The following is a 9,436-nucleotide window of genomic DNA, read 5'->3' as shown; positions in this document are numbered from 1 at the left end:
GCAAGAGTACTGGAGTGGGGTGCCATCACCTTCTCCAAAGGGCTTTCCTATTGCTCTTTAATTCTCAAAGAGTAGGAAATGGCATTTGAATATTCCCCACATTGATTTCAGCCCCCTACTGGTGAGATACCTTTTTTCCCCACAAGGCTAAATAGCTCTAGTCTTTTACTTTTAAGGGCAGCGTGGACACAGAGAGTTCTGCTCACAAACAGGCTGATTCAAAGGGGTTGGGGCAGGGCTGTTTTTATCCCTTTTTATTATCCCCTATGTGGCAGAAGTGATGATTAGTGCCAACATCCAATTTGAACTTAATTACTTCATTGGAAGCCCCTTCATAGATAAGTCCACCTCTGCTCTGTAGTAGCAGCCTTGAACAGTAAATGGACACAACTCTGTGGACAGATGTCTCCCAGGAATCAGAGAAGCAGTACATGTTCCACCTGTTGCACTATTTGCCTTTTTGGAAAAGGTGATTGCATATCTGAGATCAACTTGCTTAATATTCGTAGAGTCGCAGTTCCATCTTCTCTTCCAGAGAGAGGAAACATTGTTAATTTTATAGTGGGTGTTGGGGGGATGGTGTCTTAGGAATTTGATGAAGCAGAACCTTGATGAGAAAAGCCAGTAGATACTTTGGACAGGTCCTGTCATTCCGTCCTGAATAATGGAGGGGGTGGTGGTTGTATTAGCTTTCTATTGTTGCCTAACAAATTAATACAAGTTTAGCAGCTTGCATGATTGATTGGGTTCTCTGCCTAGGCTGAAATGAGTACGGGTTGGTTTGGGTTCTTATCTGGAGAATTCGGGGCAAGAATCCAAAATCATTCAGGTTGTGGCAGAATCTAGTTCCTGTGCTTGTAGGACTAAAGTCCCCACTTTCTTGCTGGTTGTTGGGTGGTCAGCTTTCTGGTCCTTACCTGTGGCTTTTTCCATCTTCAAAGCCAGTACTTGTCAAATCCCTCTAGTGCTTCAAATCTCTCTGACTTCCTCTTCTGCCACCAATCACAGAATACACTCTGCCTTTAAAGGGCTCATGGGGTTGCACTAGGCTCATCCGAACAGTCTCCTTTTGATTAACTCAAAGCCAATTGTTTGGAAATAATTAAGTTATATCTGTAAAATCTCTTGCCAGATAATATAATCAGGGACATGATATCTTATTATATTTATAGTCCTGGAGATTTAGGTGGGAAATCTTCGATGGTCAGTTTAGAATTCTGCCTATAACAGTAATCAAGTGTTTTCTCAAATTAACTCTTCATTGAAGCCAAGCTTCTGTGGTTTCCCTTTATTACTTTTATGTACTTGTGAACTTTGCAGTTTGTTGCTTGTGCTTTGTCTTATCAATGGAATTTTTCCATTGGTTCAAAGAGGGTGCCAGTCTCCCAGGGCACTGATTCCTGGGACTCATCTGTTGGTTTTGGACTTTGAGGTTTGATGTTCCAAGCGCCCATCTTGGTTTGGACCACACAGGAAGAGCCATGAGAAGCAGACAGCAGTCAACAGAACCAGAGCTAACCTTCAAACCTGTGTGTTTTTAGTGTTAGAGGGAAAAAAGAAATTGCTGCTGTATTCACAGACTGATAATTATCTCATTAAATAACTTCTCAGACCTTGATTTAGCCATTATGAAAGATGTTTTGATCAAGAACATCTGGTGTTGTTTTCAATTAAATATTGTACCACTAAACTTTGATTAAAAACTGATTTAAAATTTTAATAGCCCCTTCTTTAGAAGATGGTTAAATGCAAAAAAGAAAAATGTCGCTTATTTAAATTGTTTTCCCCCCTTCTTTGTTGCTCTATTTTAGCCAGATTCCCATTAATGACTGTTTAAAACCCACACAGTTTTGGATGCAGTAAATCCAGATGCATAAATAAGATTACCATACCAATACTGCTGTTCTTACTCTTTTACTATTGATACCTCATTTTATTTTTATGCTTTAATTAAATTGAGTATATTTTATGTTTCAGTTTGCTTTAAAACAACTGCAGTGCATATAATTGACACTATTTCATCCTTGTTAGAAAGTGCTGAGTTGAATTAAACATACCAGTTCCATTTCCTTACATTTAATCTGTGGAAAAACTAAGACAGAAATAATACGAACTATATTTCTTTTCCAAGTTGCCTTGATAGGTGAAAATAATTAACCACTTAGTAATTACTAATAAAGACTGAAATGAAATCTTTACTGTTATCATAACTCCTACCTATATAAAAATACTTAGTGGTATAAGGTAGTTTTACTTAGTAATTTTTCTCAGCTAATATGTAACAAATAAATACATTATTGCTATTTGATGTACTCCATATAAAGCATAAATCTTCAAGCACATATTTTAATATATTTTTACTTAAGATATCATGTCTAACCTAAGTATTTTGGGTGGGGAAATGACATTATGCCATGCTTGTGAAGAGCAGGCTTGGTAAACTTTTTGGTTAAGGGCTGCATAGGAAGTAGGGCTTCCCAGGTGGCACTAGTGGTAAAGAACCCAGCAGCTAGAACAGGAGAGGTAAGAGATGCAGGTTTGACCCTGGAGGCAGGAAGATTCCTTGGAGGAGGGCACGGTAACCCACTTCAGTATTCTTGCCTAGAGCATCCCGATGGACAGAGGAGCATGGCATGCTACAGTCCATAGGGTAGCAAGGAGTCAGACATGACTGAAGCAACTTAGCACGCATGCCCTAGGAAATATTTTCAACTTCGTGGGCAGTATGATTTTGAAACTATACAGATCTGTTGTAGCATGAACACAGCCAGAGATGATAGGTAAACAAATGAATGTGGCTGTGTTCCAACAAACCCTTATTTACAGAAACAGGTAGTGAGTCCGGGGTTTGACCCATGGGCTGTAGTTTGCTGAGTCTACTATTGATGATTATAACCAAGCGCTGGCTAAGTCCACAGTTGAGAAAAATCAATTGGTCAATTGATCGGTTAGGGGCTGATTGGGGTCCTAATTTTTGTTATCATAGATTTTTTTTTGCTTGCCTTTTGCAATAGTTTGTCTTAACTTAATTGATTGAGTCTCACATTGGAATTTCCTCCCACATCTTGCATTTTAAAATGGGCATCTATGATACTTTTAGACCATCAAATTTTTGTACCTGGTCTTATATCCCTGATATAAATGTCTCCTAGTTTATAGTCTAGGAACTTGAATAGAATTTGTATACTACTGTTGTGTGAAAACTGTATAAATCTTAATTATGTTGAATTGGTTCATAGTGCTTTTCAAATCTACTATATCCTTCTGTGTGTGTGCATGCTCAGGCTCTTTAGCCATGTCCAACTCTTTGCGACTCTATGGACTGTAGCTTGCCAGGCTCCTCTGTCTATGGGATTCTCCAGGCGAGAATACTGGAGTGGGTTGCCATGCCCTCTTCCAGGGGATCTTTCTGACCCAAAGACTGAAACTGCATCTCTTATGTCTCCTGCATTGGCAGGTGGGTTCTTTACCACTAGGGCCACCTGAGAAGCCCACTATATCCTTCTACTTCTCTGTGTATTCTACTAACTTTTGAGAGTTTGATAGTAAAACTCCAACTAAAAATCTTAATGTACTTAAAAAATAATTGTCCTATATAATGGAACTATATGTAACCTTGTTCTATATTTTCCAAGTCTCTTGTAAATGTGTTATCATATTTTCATAATTAAAAAAAGAGAAAGTGGGAGTCTAGGGGATTTCCTTGTGGTCCAGTGATTAGGACTCTGTGCTTTCACTGCCAAAGTTCAATCCCTGGTTGGGGAACTAAGATTCTACACACAAGCCTCACTGTGTAAGCAATAAATAAACAAGTGGAAAAAAAAAATAAATTGGGAGTTCAGGCTCATCATTTCCACAAGTCTAAATGAAGTCCATAAATAATTATCCTGATTAAAATATTCTCTTTGATGGTTTAGACTATAATGACAACATATTTTACACACAAAGTGGTCCAAAGTCAGGCTGGAATTTGCAAGTCTCAGTTCATGCAATTGTGTTCTAGGTTTAGTGCCAGGCTGAGGTGGGAAGAGGATCAAGTACAGTGAAGAAGCCAGAAAGCATTTCTTGAATGGAACGTGGGAACTGAATATTGTTATTTTGCTGGTGAAAAAACAAGAAGGATATTTCTCCTTACCTTTGATTCATGGCAATGGATTTCCCCTCATATACAAATGTGCCTGTTAAATGCAATAGGCGCCTGGCCCATGCTCACGGTCTGTTCCCATAGTGCTGCCTATCGCTTTCTGTGGGCACAGCACTCTTATTCAAGAGCAGTCACTGACATCCACATCAGTTGCTTTGTGGCAGAATAGCTGTGCCCTGGTCTGGAGTTGCTGACACAAATGTTATTTATTAAGGGCATATCACCTCAATGAAAAGGCAGATTCTGGACGATGTTAATTTTCAGAAAAGTGTGCATCTAGCCTGACAAACAGTTTTCCTATATGCCTGGGCTGAGGTGGGCTACACAGAAACAAAACTGCCTTTAAAGAGCTAATATTTTGTCATGTAGGTAACATTGCCTTACATGTTTAAACCATACAGTGTTAAATATCAATCTGCAACAGATTGGGGGAGGCATTAATAATACTTATACTCACCATTTCATGAAGGGTCCATTATGCTCTAGGAATTTTGAATGTGTTTTCTTTAATCCTTACAATAATCATACGAGACAGGAACTATTAGCACCATCTCACCTGTATGGAGGCTTAGAGATTTTAAGTGACTTGCCAAAGATGGCAAAGCTGGTAAATGGTGGAGTTGGAATTCATGATTTGGAAGCAAAGCCCTTGTCTTTCTCTTATGATAGGTGTTTTGACACGGATTCAGGCCAGTGCTTCTCCATGACCACACCCTATCTCAGAGCAGTTAAGTCACAGTCTCTAGATTGGGGTCTGGACTTGGGTAGCTTTCAAAAGTACTCAAGGTGACATTCATCATTGGTCTCAGGGGAGTGGCCTAGTGACACCTGCATTTGGGTAAAGGCTGGGCTTATCCTGGTTGTTAAATGCACAATTAATCTATGTCACCCTTGAAGATCCCTTGGAGGAGGGCACGACAACCCACTCCAGTATTCTTGCCTGGGAAATCTCATGGACAGAGGAGCCTGGTGGGCTACAGTTTGGGTTTGTAAAGAGCTGGCCACAGCTGAGTGACTAAACAGCAGCAGTAGTTCGCTGCCTCTGTCCATGTCCTACGAGCAGCTGCAGCAATCTCCAGTAGCCTCTTAGGAATCCGTGCCCTCTCCAAGAACACACTCATGGTGCATCTTCTTGCCCCTGGCATGGATGTCACATTTCATCTCTAGCTTACTGTGAGTCTTTGGGTTACCAACTGTGGGGGCTTTGTGTGGCATTTTATTACCTGATTCTTGTCTTTCTCTTAGAAGGAAGCCTGGAGTAAGTCCCAAATAGAAGTTAAAACAAGGTGGTCCTTTGGGGGTGGGGGGTGGGAGGGGAAGAAGTAACTAACTTAGAATTGAAGAATCCAGAAAAGAAGTGAAATCTCAGTGAATTCTGAAGTGAGGCTATAGCATCTACAGACTGATAGTGGGGTGGGGCTAGCTGGGGCAGGCCTTTCTGGTAGAGAGGGAACAGCTTGAGGCAAGATCTGGAAGTAGGGGATACAGAGTGACCAAACAAAAAATGTTTTTTAACAAAAATTTTTGAGTGTGTAGTTTGAGCCAGGTGTCTGCACGGTACTTGGCCCATGTGAATGGGATGGAGAATGGGTTGCACACACACTTGTGTACATACATGTGTAATAGGAGGTAACTGCAAAGTGTCCAGCCCCCTTTGATACAGGTTTCAGTATCTTCTCCATCCAGACATCCCTCTAGAGACCCAGCATCTCCCATTCTTTTGGGAAGGGCGGTCTCTGACCCCTCTTCCATGACCTGGCTGATTGGACCAAGGGCAGATGTCAGAATTAAAGGCACAAGTCCATTGGTTGGCTAGAGCACCAAGTGGATGATCTCTCTTGGGAATTTGAACCAATGATCACAGAGATTTCACAGCAGAGGGTGCTGGGTATGAAAGACCATGAGTTTACAGAGTGCTACCCCCGCATGCTGTTTTAGGGCCTAAGGCTACAGCAATGCACATGAGAAAGTCCTGTCCTCATCAAGCTTATGTTAAGTGGGGAAACAGCCAAACAAATAAGAAAATGTCAGTGGTCATTGTCCTAGTCAGTTTGGGCTGCTATAACTAAGTACCATAGACTGAGTGGTTTATAAACTACAGAACCTTGTTTTTCTCAGTTCCAGAGGCTGGAGTCTGAGATTAGAGTGCCAGAGTAGTGGTCAGGTTCTGGTGAGGACCTGCTTCTTGATTTGCAGACAGCTCTTTTTTAGCTGTCCCCTCACATGGTGAAAAGAGGGCTATGTATCTCTTTGGCCTTGTCTTCTAAGGGCACTAATCCCATTCATGAGGGCTCCACCCTCATGGTCCAATTACCAAAGGCCCCACCCTAAATAACATCACAGTGGGGATTCAGTTTCAACATACCAGTTGTGTGGGGGAGAGTGGACACAAACATTTGATACATTGCAGTGATAAAGGAAATGGAATGATAAAACAGGGTTATCTGATGGAGTATAATTGGGAGAGAGAGATATCACCATATGCTGCCGTCAAGGAAGGCCTTTCCAAGAAGGTGACAGAAGCAAGTGGGCAGAGGGCCCATGGCCACAAGCAGGAAAGTAGTTAACACACACACACACACACACACACACACACACACACCCTCTTTTGAGCTAGCTAGACTGGGCCTCCCATTCTGCAAGCCAAAATGCTTCAACTAAGAACAGGGATAAATGGAGGAAGATTCTGGATGGCAGTCTGCAGTTTTGGACTTCGCTCTGTCTCTGAAAGGGCTTTTGAGCAGTGTAGAGCGTGTCTTCATGCTCTAGTGTCCAGGAAAACATTCCTTTTTGAGAGTGGAAAGCTACTGATTGTACTGAAGCATGCCTTCCTCTGCCAACTGCTGGAACAAGAAAAACAACCGCCGCCATCCTGACTGCCAGCAATCTGGCCAGCCACCACCTGTTCTCAATGCCTGTGCACTGTGTTTAGTTTAGCTGGGCAGCTCCAGCAGCACCTGGGATGCAAAAACATCCTGAATTTCTCGAAACACTGCAGTGGGGCTGTTTAAACAGCACGATATTCAGGAAATAGTCATTATCTCCATACCTCCTGCATCCAGTGGAGTGGATTATTGGATGAGCTTCAGAGGGCAGCTCCAGTGAGTGCCAGGTCCTACTCACCTAGATCTTTCGTCCACGGGGCTATGCTGCCAGTGGGGAGGTGGGGGCAATGGAGCCAGGCTGCTCCTCAAGATGTTGGAGAGGAATTTGGGCTTGATTCTTACTTCTGGGTGGGATCGTCTCTGCACATCAAATTAAATGTCTGCATCAGCACAAACAATGGGTGCAGATTTTCGAAGGAAGGGAAGAAACTGCTGCTTCTGCATGTATTTTCCACAGGGGCTACTTTGGCCAGCAACAAGGTGGGGAAGGTGGGGGTAGGCAGAAGAGTCTTGTTTCTCTTCACTTCCCTGGGGAAGAGAGAGGAAACACTGTCAGCCATCGCCTGGTGTCTTCTTCCCTTCATTGCTCCTTTCCCTTCCACACCTGGCAGTAATCAAAGCTGACCTCAGAGGGAAAGCAATTGCTATCAGCTTGGGCTGGATGAGGTTCTCATCAGAGACACAGAGGTTGGTAGTCAATAACCCTGTGAGACTTTAAAATACTCTTCATTTTACAACTGCGTTCTGTCACCCTCTGGTGGGCTCTGATGTGCACGCCGATGCTTTCGTGGTTGTTAAACTTAAAAGTCAAACCCTTTATTCATGTGAATTTTATAGAGCTGGATTAAGGAGCAGGTCAGCTGAGCTACTTCCTAGGGAGGCAACTATAATGGATTCTGGAATAAATCAGAAATAGGGTACTTTTGAACTCAGGTTTCCACTTGCTGTTATCTTCAGAAGCTTCAAAATGTTCATTGTTTCTAATCCTAGTGAAGTAGAGGCCTTCATGTGGAAACAAAAACAAAAGCACAAAAAACACTTTTGGATGGTGATGGCCAATTTTGTTTTTGTGACCTCAGCACACATGAAGTTCACTCGGCCCCCACCAAGCCTGGCTGGCCAGCCAGCAACTGGCCAAAATTCTGAATCCCAACGACATGTCGCTGAGTCCTGCTTACTGAGGACAAATGCTTTATTTTATCACATGAATTTTAAGCCCTTGAATGTCTCCTAAAATATGACTGACTTGGCTACAACCAGATTTGCATCCTAAATAAGAAACAAACATTTCAGAAAAATAGAACGTTTTGTTAACAGAATGACAAAACAAAACAGGATAAAAGCTCATTGAAAAAGCCACATAAGCTGCTTTTATCCCAGTGAGTCTGAGGGGCTGGGCTCTGAGGGCATAATACTTTAGCAATTAGGAATAATGGAAAATCAGTGAAAGGAAAGACAACTGCAAATAAGTTGAAGTATTATGTTAATGATAAGTATATGGGATCATCTGTTTTTCTGAACATAAAAAACATATATAATTTTTATCAACAGAAGTCAGTTCATTTCTTTTTACTATTTATTTACTATATACTTTCAGTCAATATTTAAAGAATTGGCATGAACCATTCACCAGACCAGAGAGCCCAGCTGTCCTCTTGAATAGCCTGACTAGGTAGAATCCTCATATCTGTAGAATGAGAGTAAGGTCTCTCTGGTTGAAGTGGGAGCCGGAAGACCCACGGCCAACTTTCTCCTCCTGCCCTGAAGCTGCTCTGTTTGGTCACTGTCTGATGGTTCCTAATCTTCCTCTCTTTCTCTATACTCTCTGCTGCTGCTGCTAAATCGCTTCTATTCTGCATCAACTTCATTCTTGTACTTTTCACCACTTCTCAGCTGGTGGTCCCCAAATCCCAGTGCTCAGAGCAGCCCTGGACCCCAAAAAAGTCCATACTACATGGCAAGTGGTGAGAGAAAACATAAATCACCCTGCAGTGAGTTTTTGCAAAGCCAAATTAATTAATAATACAAACCATTTTTTTTATCATGGGATATCTACCCTACTTGTATAGTTGTTAAAAAATTCTTCCTTTTATGACATAGTGAGGATAGCAGATTAAATAAATCTTTTGGGAGGCTAAATATAAAATTATTTACCCTGTGTTAGTTCTCAGGATTTTCATTAAAATTGTACGTGTCTGTAAAATTCTAAAATCTGGGCACCACTGTCTTAAGGTACATTTTAAAGACACTCTGTGCTTTATTGGAAAAAAAGAAATATGTTTATTAAAAAATTTAGAAAAAAACAGATATGATAGAATTGGTGACACCAAAAATATTAATGTGTCGGTAATCACAGGTTTCCCCTCTCCCTCCCTCTTTTTCTGAGAAGGCTGGGCTCTAGAGTTTT

The 9,436-nt window shown here is 41.6% G+C and overlaps 1 long non-coding RNA gene across 1 annotated transcript; it reads right to left on the bottom strand.

The window, feature by feature from the left end:
- Window positions 1-6,508: 6,508 nt before the first annotated feature.
- On the bottom strand, window positions 6,509-7,857 carry LOC123334413. The gene is made up of 2 exons (XR_006552212.1): window positions 7,655-7,857; window positions 6,509-7,557 (listed from the first exon to the last, which is right to left on the bottom strand). It is a non-coding gene; the product is annotated as an uncharacterized LOC123334413 (long non-coding RNA).
- Between the last annotated feature and the right edge of the window lie 1,579 nt (window positions 7,858-9,436).

Source organism: Bubalus bubalis, chromosome 7 (genome assembly GCF_019923935.1).
Source record: "Bubalus bubalis isolate 160015118507 breed Murrah chromosome 7, NDDB_SH_1, whole genome shotgun sequence".
Lineage (NCBI taxonomy): Eukaryota > Metazoa > Chordata > Mammalia > Artiodactyla > Bovidae > Bubalus > Bubalus bubalis.
This window is presented reverse-complemented; position numbering and strand designations above follow the sequence as displayed.